The 16,181-nt window shown below is 43.8% G+C and overlaps 1 protein-coding gene across 2 annotated transcripts in view; it reads right to left on the reverse strand.

Annotated features, from left to right (window-relative positions):
* Nucleotides 1-16,181, reverse strand: part of SERINC5 (serine incorporator 5) — a 109,002-nt gene that overhangs the window by 55,727 nt on the left and 37,094 nt on the right. The gene's annotated exons all lie outside the window — the stretch shown is intronic.

The following is a 16,181-nucleotide window of genomic DNA, read 5'->3' on the forward strand; positions in this document are numbered from 1 at the left end:
TTAACATAAGGTGTTCATACATGGTATCCTGTATGTAACGGGTTTAGATAAATGTCCAATGATATTGATCCTCATTATAGTATTAGAGTATTTTCACTGCCCTAAAAGGAAACTATTTTTTAGTAAGCACCAGGCAAGAGAACACAGTGTTGTTAAAAGCTCAAAGTATTCAGCCAGCCTAGTTTTGGGATCTGGCTCTGTAACCTATTAGCAATGAGCCCCAAGCAAGTTTCCTTACTTTTCAAGACTCAGATTCCTCATATATTAGGGTAAAGGGTGTTAACAGTACTTAATGTACTGCTGGTCTCTTGGATAACCTAATCAGACATACCTGGTTTTAGGGAGAAATTACTCTTTAGTAAATAGAGAAGAATACAAAAGAGATTACCATAAACTACAAATAACCACCAAACCTAGGTGTTTTAACACTATATATAAAAACCTAACAATGCAATCTTTTAATCATGATTTAGCAGGAAGTTCAGAGTTTTGCACGGCTTCAAAACAAGCATCAATTAGAAGGCTACACTATAAACATCACTTACGGTAAGAAGAGATCACGGGAGTAAGATGACAACAGGCTGTAATCATCAGGACAGATCTTGGAAACATACACATTTCCCAAATTATTTAGTCTACTTAATGACATCGCTGTTGTTTAAGCCCTTTGTCATTCTGCACTATTTCATGACTTGAAATTTCCTAATGCACTCTTTCCATCTCACATGCAGTTTTCTAAGTCATTTTCCTCAAGACTCTTCTTGCCTCATAAGGCTGGGCCACTGCTTTGCAAGATCAGCTACTCTACTGGGCTGAGCTAACAGATTACACAGCGGAACCCGAACACTGCTGCCTTTATGGTGTTCTTACAGGCCACCTTCCTTCACAGTTCACTCATCCACAGTCTCTGTCTTTGATTTACTGATCCCTTTCCACTCATATGCCCCAATTTTTCTTTTCTCTCCCTCGCAGCTCCCTCTTTTCTCCTCCCACTGGCCTAGCTGGCTCCTCTCCCAGCCCTGCCTCCCTCCTCTGCCTCTCAAATTCCTTCCCAACTGCCTCATTCACTGGTTGCTAACTCTTTAAGCTCCATGGTCTTAGATAACCAGTTTTACTGTATTTCAAATTCAAATGTGATCAAATATTTATCCTACATGGAAAAAGAAATATTTAGAAGCAGTTGATACATATCATGACAGAACTTACCCACAGCAGAATCAACCTTTACACTTACTGTCTCCACAGAGGGAAAAATGAACAGATGCAGATATAATGTGAGCCTAATTGATCATTTAAAGACAAATAGTAACAGAGGAATATGATTATGGAAAATGAAGAGAAAATCATATTGGTTTAATCCTATCATTTTAAAGTCATGTATCATTGTATAGAGCTAATTTTTTAGTTGGAAAATGGAACTATTTCCTGCCATATCAGTAAACCAGTATGTGACAGTCATCAGCAATTGCAGTCTCCATGTGAGCCAGGAGCTCTGAGGAAACTCAGGATGTGAAAACACAAGATACTTGCCCCAAATAGCTGAGATCTATATCAAAGGAATAATTTCAATGAGACCCAACTCTTGCATCTCCCTATACATAGCAAATTTCTGGGGATAGTAATCTTCTGATATTCAGACTGCCTGCCCTTTGTTGCAAAGCTCCTATATATCCTAGCTTCCCCTCACTTCCTCAGAGCAGGTTCTCAGAACTATCTGAAATGCTGTCTCCCAGGCTACAGTCCTTATTTTGCCCTAAAGAAAACTTAAATTGCAACTCTCATTTTGTGCATTTTTTAAAAAAAAAAAAATCAACAAAATTCTCCTTATTTTTCACTTTCACTCTGTATATGGTATTTATGTGCATATACATATGAGTTTCCCTGGTGGCCCAGTGATAAAGAATCCACCTGCAATGCAGGAGATGCGAGTTTGATCCCTGGGTCCCCTAGAGGAGGAAATGGCAATCCACTCCAGTATTCTTGCCTGGGAAATCCTATGGACAGAGCAGCCAGCGGGCTATAGTCCATTGGGTCACAAAAGAGTCAGATACGACTTAGCAACTAAACCACCACCACATACACACACACATACATACAGACAGACAGACAGATATAGATGTGTGCACATATATACACACACACCTAATATTAGAATCAAATAGCAGAGCTCTACTGGCCTACAAGTTATTTATCAAAGAAAACTAGGCCAATCACAAACAGTGAAAGTGTACTACATGCATGCTAAGTCACTTCAGTCACATCCGACTCTTTGCAACCCCACGGACTGTAGCCTGCCAGGCTCCTCTGTCCATGAGATTCTCCAGGCAAGAACACTGGAGTTGGTTGCCATGCCCTCCTCCAGGAGATCTTCTCAACCCAGAGAACAAACCCCCGTCTCTTACATCTCATTTTCTTAAGCTATCATCGACATGGAAGTGGAAATTCAAAACAGCATCCATAAAAGTAATGTTATGTTAGCATCAGGGAAAATCTCGCAACCCTGCTGACTTACCCCTTCCCTCTGGAAGAGTATAATTTATAAAATGGGTTTATCTTTTATTCCCTGACATTTACAGCTTTATTACTCTGGGGATTTGTTGTTCAGTTGCTCAGTCATGTCTGACTCTTTGTGACCCCATGGACTGCAGCATGCCAGGCTTCCTTGTCTTTCACCTTCTCCCAGAGCTTGCTCAAACTCATGTCCATTGAGTCCGTGATGCTGTCCAACCATCTTGTCCTCTGTTGTCCCCTTCTCCTCCTGCCTTCAATCTTTCCCAGCATCCGGGTCTTTTCAAATGAGTCCATTCTTCGCATCGGGCGGCCAAAGTATTGGAGCTTCAGCATCAGTCCTTCCAATGAATATTCAGAACTGATTTCCTTTAGGATTGCCTGGCTGGATCTCCTTGCAGTCCAAGGGATTCTCAAGAGTCTTCTCCAGCACCACAGTTCAAAAGCACCAATTCTTCGGTGCTCAGCTTTCTTTATAGTCTAACTCTCACACCCATACATAAGTATTGGAAAAACCATAGCTTTGACTAGACGGACCTTTGTTGGCAAAGTAATGTCTCTGCTTTTTAATATGCTATTTAGGTTGGTCATAGCTTTTCTTTCAAAGAGCAAGTGTCTTTTAATTTCATGGCTGCAGTCACCATCTGCAGTGATTTTGAAGCCCAAGAAAATAAAGTCTGTCACTGTTTCCATTGTTTCCCCATCATACTGCCATGAAGTGATGGGACCAGATGCTATGAGCTTCATTTTTTGAATGTTGAATTTTAAGCCAGCTTTTTCACTCTCCTCTTTCACCTTCAAGAGGCTCTTTAGTTCCTCTTCACTTTTTGCCTAAGGGTGGTATCATCTGCATACCTGTGGTTATTGATATTTCTCCCAGCATTCTTGATTCCAGCTTGTGCTTCATCCAGCCTGGCATTTCACATGATGTACTCTGCATATAAGTTAAATAAGCAGGGTGATAATGTACACCCTTGGCGTACTCCTTTCCCAGTGGGAACCAGTCTATTGTTCCATGTCCAGTTCTGTTGTTTCTTGACCTGCATACATGGCACTCCCCAAACCTACAACTTCAAAACTGGAGAAATCAATTCCTAGCCAGTCTAACTTCTGGGGCTGTCACCAGCTTGGAGATGAATGTCTGTGTCTTGTTACTCCTGATTCCAAAGGACTTAAACTTTCTACTGAAATGGTAGAAAAAACAAAGGCAGAATGTGCAACACCCAGAGTGAAACCTAATGTTTGGTGGACTTTAGATGATAATGAAGTGTCCACGTAGATCACTGGTTGTACCTAACGTACCACTATGGCAGGGGGTTTGAATAGTGGGAGAGCTGTGTAATGAATGTACCACTCTGGTGGGGGGTGTGATTGGTGGGAGAGCTGTGTGTGTGATGAAGGTACCACTCTAGCAGGGGGTGTGAATAGTGGGAGAGCTGTGTAAAGAATGTAGCACTCTGGCGGAGGGGTCAGGGGTGAATAATGGGAGAGCTGTGTGTGCAATGAAGGTACCACTCTAGCAGGGGGTGTGAATAGTGGAAGAGCTGTGTAAAGAATGTAGCACACTGGCAGGGGGAGTGAATAATGGGAGAGCTGTGTGTGTAATGAAGGTACCACTCTAGCAGGGGGTGTGACTAGTGGGAGAGCTGTGTAAAGAATGTAGCACGCTGGCAGGAGGAGTGAATAATGGGAGAGCTGTGTGTGTAATGAAGGTACCACTCTAGTGAGGGGTGTGGATAGTGGGAGAGCTGTGTGTGTAATGAAGGTACCACTCTAGCGGGGGGTGTGCATAGTGGGAGAGCTGTGTAATGAATGTACCACTCTGGCAGGGGGAGGGTGAATAATGGGAGAGCTGTGGTGGGGTGAATGTACCACTGTAGTGAGGGGTGTGAACAATGGGAGAGCTATGGTGGGGTGAGGAAGCACGGATTATGTTTGAAGTCTCTGTCTCTTCTTCTCCATTTTGCTGGAACTCTGAACATTTTAAAAATAAAATCTATCAAAAAACAAACAACATATGAACAAAACAGTGCCAATCAATGGCTCAATAAACGGATGCTAAATGAATAACATATGATAAATTCCTAACAGCAACACTCCTCAAAGGAAAGGGCTCACGACCCCGCTGCAGAAGGCAAAAGGCACATGGCACATGCTGTGCTCTGCCTCTCTCACGCCCACACTGTATCGCAGAGGGCTCATTACAAAGGCCTTGAATTTGTAGATACTGCACACAATCTTTCCCCACAAGAAATCAGTATACATTCAAGAGGGACCCAAGACAATCCTTTGGGAGGACCCTGTTTACAATTCTTCTAGAAGTTCATCCTGCAGGTATGATTACACAAGGACACAGAGATTTAAGTATAAGGTTGCTCATTAAAAGCATAAAAACAGTCTTATTCTCCAGCTGCACAGGGACTGAATAAATTAATTATGGACTCTCCACACAGCAGGACATAGTTTGAAAGAAGAAGGCAGCACTGTGGGCAGAATTGTGTCCTTACACTCATCCCTCCTGTCATATGCTGAAGTCCTAATCCTCTGTATCTCTGCATGTGACTATTTGGACAGAGGGCCCTGAAAGAGGTAGTTAAGATTAAACAAGGTCATCGGGTGGGCCCTAATCCAGTATGACTGGGGTCCTTATAAGAAGAAGAGATCAGGACACGGACACACTCAGAAGGAAGACCATGTGAAGCCACAGGAGGTAGTCAGCCACCTATGAGTCAAGGAGAGAAGCCTCTCATGATCCTGGACTTCTAGCCCCCAGATCTGTGAACAATTAAATGTCGGTTGTTTATTTATACCACCCAGTCTGTGGTACCTGGTTATGACAGTAAACTAACACAGTCAGTAGAGCCGGATACTTTATAGTTATGCATATCTAAAAGTGGGGTGTGTGGATACAAGGACCACTAACATCAATCAGCTGGAGGGTGGGCCTAGAAGGCTGGGCCTCCATGTGGGGGGGGAAATAAGACAGCTATGCCTCACAGTTCTGCTCTCCTGTTTGGGTCTTTAACCATGTGTGTGTATCAACCTTGTGATTAAGAAAAAAAAAATAGACTATTTAAGAAAAGTAACTATGTTCTGAAATATTGATACAGAAGTATTTGCAATGTGGCATTGACTTGTGTGATTTCTTTCTTTCTGAAGAACTCCCCCTCCTTCAAATACACTGAAAAAGGAAAAATTTCAAAGAGCTGTTCACACCCTATATCTAACTTTCTTCGAAATAACCACAGCATGAAGAGTATAGGCTTTTCTAAGTAGAAGGTGCTTTTTTCAAAGAGGATGGTGGGCAGAGTCCACAAGAAAGGATCAGCCAGCCTCTTGCTGCTGCCTGGAGCTGGGCCTTCCCTTTAGTGTGAGTTTTCCTCTCTTATCTAAGGAGAATACACACACACACACTCCCCACAATAATAAATACCAGTCTCCCTTTCTGTCCTCCCCACTGGCCTTGGGCTTGTCAATCACAAATTGTCACTTGTCCTGGGTGCTTGCTTGCCATCCACCTCTGCAAGGATTAAGTCATGTGCTGCTGTAGTGGCTGACCTCAACACCCACTGAAGGAGTTTAGGGTGGAGAGCAGAAGTGCGGCATCTTTGAGCCAGGAAAACTGGCAGGACAGGTCTTCAGATGGTTACATATTCTCAGGAGCTGATTTTATGAGCCCAATTCTTATATGTCCTCATGTCTACAGAAGCACTAAAATCCTTCATGGTGATGACTCTTTCTTGTGACTAACAGAAGCTCCACAAGACTAGTAGAAACCTCCTAAAAATAAACGTGCTTGATTGTACGTACACCCCCTTTACCAAAATCACATCGATCCTGTGCTTCTCCCCTACCTCTTTTGAGCAGTCTCTCAGAGCTATCTGAGGTGCCCTCTCCCGGGCTGCAGTCCTCATTTTGCCCCAAGTAGTACTTGACTCACAACTCTCACGTTGCACAATTTTTTTTTTTTTAAGTCAACAGGTTGAGAGTTCTTCTAAGGACTGATGCCAGGCACATGAGGAAATGATCACAGAAGTGAAACATGAGTTAGGACTGGTAGTAACTTCCAGGCTCTTCTTTTGTTAAATTAAAAAGCACAATTTCTATATTATCTAGAATTCCCTGCTGACACCACCACCAGTTGGAAATAGCAAGAAATCAGGAAGAAAGCCAAAGAGACGTCAGAGAATCATAAAATCCGTGTAAATAAATACACATGTATCTTGTAAGAGTTCCCCTCTCCCTCCCTCAGGTCTGGTCTTCACAATTCCAACAGGCTTGTGTAAGCCCACTGGTGAAAGAGTACAGGTCTGAGAACCAGAGGGCCTGGACTCTAACTCTGTGCAGCTCTGGGACTTGGTTTTCCTCATCTGCACACTGAAAGAGCCTAGCAGAGGATAGGTAAAGAGGTTTCATCTCTTGCTCAACTCATTGGCAATGGCAGTCCTGAGGTGGGTTCTAAGGCTGAATGTCTCACTCCACAGGGGACATGCAAGCACCAGTGAGCGGCAGGTGCCAGAGGCACGGAGGCATCCCTGCTAGAGTCTGGTCATCCCTGCAAGAGGTGACCTGACCTCTCCCATCCATAAACTCTCAGATGTTGAAAATGACCTGCAAGAGGCAAGCACACTGGGTTAATAAGCCCAAAGCATGAAGGCAGAAAGATCAATCAGAAAGAGAAGAATTAAAAAGTGGAGCAGTCAAAGGCTCCTCGCGTAGCCGTGGGTTCTATGAGCATCCCTGCAGCACTGCTTTCCAAACTATGTCTGCAATGTTTAGCTCCCGAGGCAGTGCCAAAACACATTCATCATCATGGCTCAGGCATCCCATTACCTCCGGTTCCCTTCCTTCCACTTAGGAAGGCAAACGAGTTGCGTAGGACACTTTTGTTACAAGAATCACTCCAAACTCAGGACACATTTTTAGTTCCAGTGCTTTAGTTTGGGGAAAACAACTCTTTTGGCATACCTCACAGCTTGCCAGATATCTTAGTTCTTCAATCAGGGATCGAACCCATGCCCCCCTGCAGTGGAAGCCTAGGGATTCCCAGCATTTATTCAGACTTATTCCACGAGAGCTCTGGACAGCCCTAAACTGAGTTCAAACTTCAAAAGGAAAGAACACTTCAAATCTGACATGGATCTTCATTCTGTCCTTTTCCTGACTTGGAAATGCAGGAGCCCAACAGAACTGAGGAAAAGACTTCACAGAGATTTTTGTTAACTGCAATAATTATAATATTGTCCCTTAATAAATAGTGAGGGGATAGAGCAGCAGCAGCAAGTTCCTAAAAAACTGAAGATGTTGAAGCTGTTGGAAGCAGAACCCAGGTGTTCCTGTGCAAGCCGGGGGCATGTAACACCAAGAAAACAGAAGAAAAATACTCAAGACATAAAAGTAGGCTCAGAATATTTTATAAAAGTAAATTGTGCTCTCTTTTAATTTTGATCTCCACATCTTTTGGGGACACACAATATCCTACTCATGCCCTGTCACAGCCTGCTTGCCTTCCTTCTCCTTTGAGGCTTCAGGACTTTCTATGAATCACCAGCAGTCAGCATTGGTAAGGAAGAACTGATTCTACTTTGACAGCAGTATTTATTTAAATCTGGGTCTCCACAACCAGCCATCTGCAGCTCATTCTCCTCACTCTATGCTCAGAAACATCTTCCCATTGAGCTCACACAGACCTTTTCCTTCACTACAACCAGGAGGCAGGGAGTGGTAAACGGCAACTCTTGCCAACATGGTGCCACGTGCTGCCTGTTCCCGGTAGCTTTGCGTGGTAATGATGTGCCTTGAAAGCTACAGTAAGAACACTCAACTACTCTGCTCAATAAGGAAGTATCTTACTGCATAAGAAATACAGGTGGCAGGTAGTCACTAATTCACACAATGATCATGTTTTAGAAAATGCAACACATACTATGTATATGTTAATAAGCTGGTTTGTTTAGGGCTTATTGGATTTCTCCCACTCAAAAGAATATAGGGCAGGACCTGCCTGGTGGTACAGTGATGAAGAATCGACCTGTCAATGCAGGGGATACAGGTTCAACTCGTGGTCTGGGAAGTTTCCACACGCCTCTGGGAAACTAAGCCCATGCACCATGACGACTGAGCCCTTGTGCTGTAACTACCGAAGCCTGTGTGCCCAGAGCCAGGAGAAGCCACCACAATGAGAAGCTTGTGTACGACCACTAGAGAGCGGCCACCACTCACTGCAACTCAAGACAGTTGCAGCACAGTAATGAAAAAGAATCAGTGCAGCCACAAATACATAAATAAACAGGAAGAGAAGTAGGGCAACCTAGTAAAGCTTATTTAATCCATAATAATATTAGCTAACCAGAGCTAACACTGTGCCCTTTGTAAGGTACAACAACTTTTATCACTAGCTGTTATATCACCCCCACTTACAGAACTGGCCAGTGGCAGAGTCAGGATTTGAATCTGTAGGCTTTTTGCAAACCTGCTCCCCTCACTGCTGGTATACAAAGAGGATGCACCACAGACCACACGGGCCTGAAACCTTGGTTTCCTACAGAAGGGAAACTGGCTGTGTGGGGAGGAAGTGGCAAGTCCTCGGGGGTACAGAAAGCATTCAACAAGTATCTGAAGAAGCCGTCTCCCTTTGTGTGCCCCTCCTCTCTCCAGGTAACCTCTGGCTTCAGTGGACCTGGAGGACCTCTATTAGAGACCTGCCCAAGCAGCTCAGCCCCTCCCATCACCACGCTCCCCACCTCACCACCAAGTCCAATCCCATTTTTAAAGCCCTACCCTTAATCCCGTGGAAATAACCAAGTGATTCATTCACTCAACTAATGGTTACTATATCAATACTACATACCTCCTGTGCAATGTTAATTCCTGGAAATGCAGCAACAGGCCCCATGGAACCATCCTCTAAACCCTCTGCTTTAGCTCCTCTCTGAAGTACCTAGATAACACTATCTAATGGACATTCCTGAGTTGTCTTACAGATGTGAAAACCCCCACCAAGTGGAAGACGCTAACTACTCGATGACCATGAGCACCTAGCCCCTAGACCTACTACTGCCTAAGGCTTGATAATGTTAACCCCTATGACATCACCCTGTCCCCTCACCATCAGCCATTCAGAGAACTGTGCACCAGCTGATCACCTTAAAAAACGCTTTGCTGGAACTCTTCAGGGAGTTTGGGCACAAACCACCCACCTCCTTGAATGGCCCTGCAATGAACTTTTCTCTGTTCCAAACTCTGATGTTTTGGTTTGTCTGGCTTCACTATGCGTTGGGCACATGAACTTACACTAACATAACATTTTGTTTAAAAGAAAGGAAACCTGGATGTTCCTTTCTGTACTGGAAGGAGTATCGATCACTGAAATTATAGTACATTCATCTTATTGAATTCAAAGCACCCACTGATTATACAGAAAAAATTGCCATCATGGAAAGGTGCGTGTGTGCGTGTGTCTGTGTGTGTGTGTGTGTGTGTGCTCGTGCACACGCACATGGTTGCTTAGTCATGTCCAGCTCTTTGTGACCCTGTGGACTGCAGCCCGCCAAGCTCTTTTCATCCCAGTCAAGAATACTGGAGTTGGTTGACATTTCCTACACTAGGGGATCTTCCCAACCCAGGGATCAAACCCATGTTTCTTGCATCTTCTGCACTGGCAGGCGGTTTCTTTGCCACTGAGCCACCTGGGAAGCCCATGGAAAGATATCCACACTGCATTAACTGAAAATAGTTAATAACAAAAAACACAGAGTATGATAGCATTTGGAGTAAAATTATAACAAGACATAGATCTGCCATAACAACAACAAAAAACAATTTAGAAGGATACATCAGTGCATCAATAGTAGTTAAGAGAGTTGCAGGATGATGAGTGACTATGCTTTTCCATATTTTCTGAACTCTTTGCAAGAAGCACATATCTTTTTTTTTAAATACATTTTAAAGGCACATATCTTATAATTAGAAAAACACTTCAAGTTTCTATTTTGGAAGAAAACAAAATAACATTGCTGTTCTACCTTATGGGTGGTAAACACTCAAATATTTGCTAAATGAATCAGCCAGCGAGTAAATGAGATCTACTTCAGCTATGTAATTGGTAGAAAACAGATAGAGTTAACCATTACTGTAACTGAGTCATAAAAGTAGAAAATTCCCACTGTGCTGTATCTTTAAATATGGTTAAGATGGTAAATTTTTTTACCTCAACTTAAAATTTCTTTAACCCTTGTAACATTTTTTAGTTCAATTGCTATAAATAAACCTCTACTTGGTAGACTATGAAGCAAATAAAAAATGAAATGGGAAAAATTAATAGCTACTAAGGATTCAAGGAGTTGAATTAGAAGCTGTGTATTTGCCTGAACCTGAAATTGGCTCTTGTGCTTCCCTTCATTTCAGATTAAGTTTTTCTCTTTTGAGCTCAGAGAATTCCTTAAACCTCCAAGGGTTTCACAGTCTCTTCCATAACTGTAGGGACAGGACTCTGTAGGCGCATCAGAAAGGAATTTGGGACAGGGGTTTCTGACACAGGTTTCAACATTCCAGAATGTGCTGGTTTCAACAGCATCCCATGAAAACTGTCAAGGGTCAGCATCCTTCCTTCAAGAGCACTGAGCACCCACAGCCACTGGGACCCAAACTGAATCAGCCAAAGACAGGCCATCAGCCAACACCTGCCAAGCCAGCACTGGCTTTCAGGTTCCAATGAATCTGGACAAAACTGTCCCCCTTGCTGGGAGTTTCTCACAAGGTTAATGTTACTTTCAGCACCAAAGGAATGCCGATCAAGTTCTCTGCTCTCAGACAGCAGTCAGATTCTTTGAGTCATTCCCTGACACCACTCTCTGCTTATGTATCTTCTAAAAAAACACTACATTTGATATATTTTAGTAGGTTGGTGGAGACAATCTATAAAGTTTAAGTTAAAAGGTTAACTCTGCTTTCTGGCAGTTTAATAGAAAACAAACTCTCCTGGGAGACAGATCATCGAGAGAAGAGTTTGTCAAACTCAGCACCATTGGGGGCCACATAATTCTTCGTGGGGGTGGGGAGGGGCGTCCTGTGAGCTATGGGATGTTTAGCAGCAGCATCCTTGGCCTTTATGTACTACGTGCCAGGAGCAACCAGCCCACCCCCTAACACACACAAGTGGAGTTAATCAGAAATACCTCAGACAACTGCCCTTCCCCTTCCCAATGGGGCCGGGCTGTCTGGGTTCACACAGAAGCTGCATTGCAGCCTGGTTATGGGCTCTTGGGCCAATTCTTTACCTCTCCACGTTTCAAATACCTCATGTTCAATGGGTATAAAAGTACCTCCTTCACAGGGTTATTTTGAGGATTAAATGAATCAGTTCAAGGGAAAGTTCTTAGCACAGAGCCTGGCACAGGGTAACACCCTCTTCCCAAGAAAGCCACCTGCACTTATCACCTACATCACTATAGTCACGTCCTTCCTCCTCAGAGACACCCCTTCTCCTCAGTCCATCAGGGAGACGTGGAAAAAGGTAAAGATGGGAGGGGGATGCGAGCAAATCATGACACCTCATTTATAATAATATTTTCATTTTCTGCTCTAATGTGGATGGTAACTCCACCTGTTGAAGGAAAATATTTTATAAATAAAAACTCCTGAGATCTGAGCCCAGGAAAGCATCCCACCAACTGGGGAACAAGTGGTCTCCTGTGCATGGAGGCACTTTCCTCAAGCCCTCTTTATTGCCACTAAGGAACAAAGGAGGCGATCAGAACATTCATTTGCACCCACTGAAGCCACAAATACCTGCAGCAGAACAGGGCTGAGAAAGACAAGTTAAACAAGGTTTAGGGGGAAAATGGTACAAGAAAACAAAACCTTGAAATTCAAAATGGAAATGTGTGGGATGATGGGAAGGAAAGTGCTCATTAAGTTTAAACCATTTTTAAAAGTCAGTTTTAAGTCTTCTCATCAAAAGGAGAGGTGGGGGGGAAATCCTGCTTGTTCTACTTCATAACAGCTTATCAACAAGCAGTTAGTGAACCACAAAACCCAAAATTTCCCTGATTGATTGTGTCACGGAGATTATGCTGCAGTGAAGAATCTGCCAAGTCCTTTCTAAGAAGTACTTTTCTCCAGCCCAACCCCAGACCCTGCCAAGCGCAATGATGGAGGCCACAGAGCCAAATATGCTCTGGGAAGGAGAACAGAAATGACCTCGTTTCAACAATTCCAGTGGCCATGACCTCAGAGCTGAGGTGGGCCAGCAGTTTCAAGGGGTTAGCCATGCACTCCTTTCTCGCCAAATGAAATCCCATGTGCAACTCCAATGCACAAAACATATGAATGCACAACACTACGAATGTTCTTATATATTGATACAACACATATTTACCAAGTGCTTCTTAGTGACCAGACTGTGATGGCACAGGAACGGCCCAGAGGAGCTACCCCAAGTCCGAGGTCAGGGGCAGCGGCCGGGAGGAGATACCCCACGCCTCCAAGCCCGAGGCCAGGGGCGGCGGCCGGGAGGAGATACCCCACGCCCCCAAGCCCGAGGCCAGGGGCGGCGGCAGGGAGGAGCTACCCACACCCGAGGCCAGGGGCGGTGGCCAGGAGGACCAACCCCACGTCCAAGGAGCCGTGGCTGCGCAGGCGCAGGAGGGCCTAGAGGAGCTATCCCACGTTGAAGGTCAGGAAGGGCCGTGGAGAGGAGATACCCCTCGTCCAAGGTAAGGAGCAATGGCTGCGCTTTGCTGGAGCAGCCGTGAAGAGATACCCCACGCCCAAGGTAAGAGAAACCCAAGTAAGATGGTAGGTGTTGCAAGAGGGCATCAGAGGGCAAACACACTGAAACCATACTCACAGAAAACTAGTCAATCTAATCACACTAGGACCACAGCCTTCTCTAACTCAATGAAACTAAGCCATGTCCCTGGGGCAACCCAAGATGGGCGGGTCATGGTGGAGAGATCTGACAGAATGTGGTCCACTGGAGAAGGGAATGGCAAACCACTTCAGTATTCTTGCCTTGAGAACCCCATGAACAGTATGAAAAGGCAAAATGATAGGATGCGGAAAGAGAAACTCCCCAGGTCAGTAGGTGCCCAGTATGCTACTGGAGATCAGTGGAGAAATAACTCCAGAAAGAATGAAGGCATGGAGCCAAAGCAAAAACAATACCCAGTTGTGGATGTGACTGGTGATAGAAGCAAGGTCCAATGCTGTAAAGAGCAATACTGCATAGGAACCTGAAATGTCAGGTCCATGAATCAAGGCAAATTGGAAGTGGTCAAACAAGAGATGGCAAGAGTGAATGTCGACATTCTAGGAATCAGCGAACTGAAATGGACTGGAATGGGTGAATTTAACTCAGATGACCATTATATCTACTACTGTGGGCAGGAATACCTCAGAAGAAATGCAGTAGCCATCATGGTCAACAAAAGAGTCCAAAATGCAGTACTTGGATGCAATCTCAAAAACGACAGAATGATCTCTGTTCGTTTCCAAGGCAAACCATTCAATATCACAGTAATCCAAGTCTATGCCCCAACCAGTAACGCTGAAGAAGCTGAATTTGAACAGTTCTATGAAGACCTACAAGACCTTTTAGAACTAACGCCCAAAAAAGATGTCCTTTTCATTATAGGGGACTGGAATGCAAAAGTAGGAAGTCAAGAAACACCTGGAGTAACAGGCATATTTGGCCCTGGAATACGGAATGAAGCAGGGCAAAGACTAATAGAGTTTTGCCAAGAAAATGCACTGGTCATAACAAACACCCTCTTCCAACAACACAAGAGAAGACTCTATACATGGACATCACCAGATGGTCAACATCGAAATCAGATTGATTATATTCTTTGCAGCCAAAGATGGAGAAGCTCTATACAGTCAGCAAAAACAAGACCAGAAGCTGACTGTGGCTCAGACCATGAACTCCTTATTGCCAAATTCAGACTTAAATTGAAGAAAGTAGGGAAAACCACTAGACCATTCATGTATGACCTAAATCAAATCCCTTATGATTATACAGTGCAAGAGAGAAATAGATTTAAGGGCCTAGATCTGATAGATAGAGTGCCTGATGAACTATGGAATGAGGTTCATGACATTGTACAGGAGACAGGGATCAAGACCATCCCCATGGAAAAGAAATGCAAAAAAGCAAAATGGCTGTCTGAGGAGGACTTACAAATAGCTGTGAAAAGAAGAGAAGCGAAAAGCAAAGGATAAAAGGAAAGATATAAACATCTGAATGCAGAGTTCCAAAGAATAGCAAGAAGAGATAAGAAAGCCTTCTTCAGCGATCAATGCAAAGAAATAGAGGAAAACAACAGAATGGGAAAGACTAGAGATCTCTTCAAGAAAATCAGAGATACCAAAGGAACATTTCATGCAAAGATGGGCTCGATAAAGGACAGAAATGGTATGGACCTAACAGAAGCAGAAGATATTAAGAAGAGATGGCAAGAATACACAGAAGAACTGTACAAAAAAGATCTTCATGACCCAGATAATCACCATGGTGTGATCACTGACCTAGAGCCAGACATCCTGGAATGTGAAGTCAAGTGGGCCTTAGAAAGCATCACTACAAACAAAGCTAGTGGAGGTGACAGAATTCCAGTTGAGCTATTCCAAATCCTGAAAGATGATGCTGTGAAAGTGCTGCACTCAATATGCCAGCAAATTTGGAAAACTCAGCAGTGGCCACAGGACTGGAAAAGGTCAGTTTTCATTCCAATCCCAAAGAAAGGCAATGCCAAAGAATGCTCAAACTACCGCACAATTGCACTCATCTCACACGCTAGTAAAGTCATGCTCAAAATTCTCCAAGCCAGGCTTCAGCAATATGTGAACTGTGAACTTCCTGATGTTCAAGCTGGTTTTAGAAAAGGCAGAGGAACCAGAGATCAAATTGCCAACATCCGCTGGATCATCGAAAAAGCAAGAGTTCCAGAAAAGCATATATTTCTGCTTTATTGACTATGCCAAAGCCTTTGACTGTGTGGAAAATTCTGAAAGAGATGGGAGTACCAGACCACCTGATCTGCCTCTTGAGAAATTTGTAAGCAGGTCAGGAAGCAACAGTTAGAATTGGACATGGAACAACAGACTGGTTCCAAATAGGAAAAGGAGTACGTCAAGGCTGTATATTGTCACCCTGTTTATTTAACGTCTATGCAGAGTACATCATGAGAAACGCTGGACTGGAAGAAACACAAGCTGGAATCAAGATTGCTGGGAGAAATATCAATAACCTCAGACATGCAGATGACACCACCTTTATGGCAGAAAGTGAAGAGGAACTCAAAAGCCTCTTGATGAAAGTGAAAGTGGAGAGTGAAAAAGTTGGCTTAAAGCTCAGCATTCAGAAAACAAAGATCACGGCATCCGGTCCCACCACTTTATGGGAAATAGATGGGGAAACAGTGGAAACGGTGTCAGATGTTATTTTTCTGGGCTCCAAAATCACTGCAGATGGTGACTGCAGCCATGAAATTAAAAGACGCTTACTCCTTGGAAGGAAAGTTATGACCAACCTAGATAGCATATTGAAAAGCAGAGACACTACCTTGCCAACAAAGGTTTGTCTAGTCAAGGCTATGGTTTTTCCAGTGGTCATGTATGGATGTGAGAGTTGGACTGTGAAGAAGGCTGAGCACCAAAGAATTAATTGATGC

The sequence above is a fragment of the Bos indicus genome, chromosome 10 (genome assembly GCF_029378745.1).
Source record: "Bos indicus isolate NIAB-ARS_2022 breed Sahiwal x Tharparkar chromosome 10, NIAB-ARS_B.indTharparkar_mat_pri_1.0, whole genome shotgun sequence".
In the NCBI taxonomy this organism is placed as follows: domain Eukaryota; kingdom Metazoa; phylum Chordata; class Mammalia; order Artiodactyla; family Bovidae; genus Bos; species Bos indicus.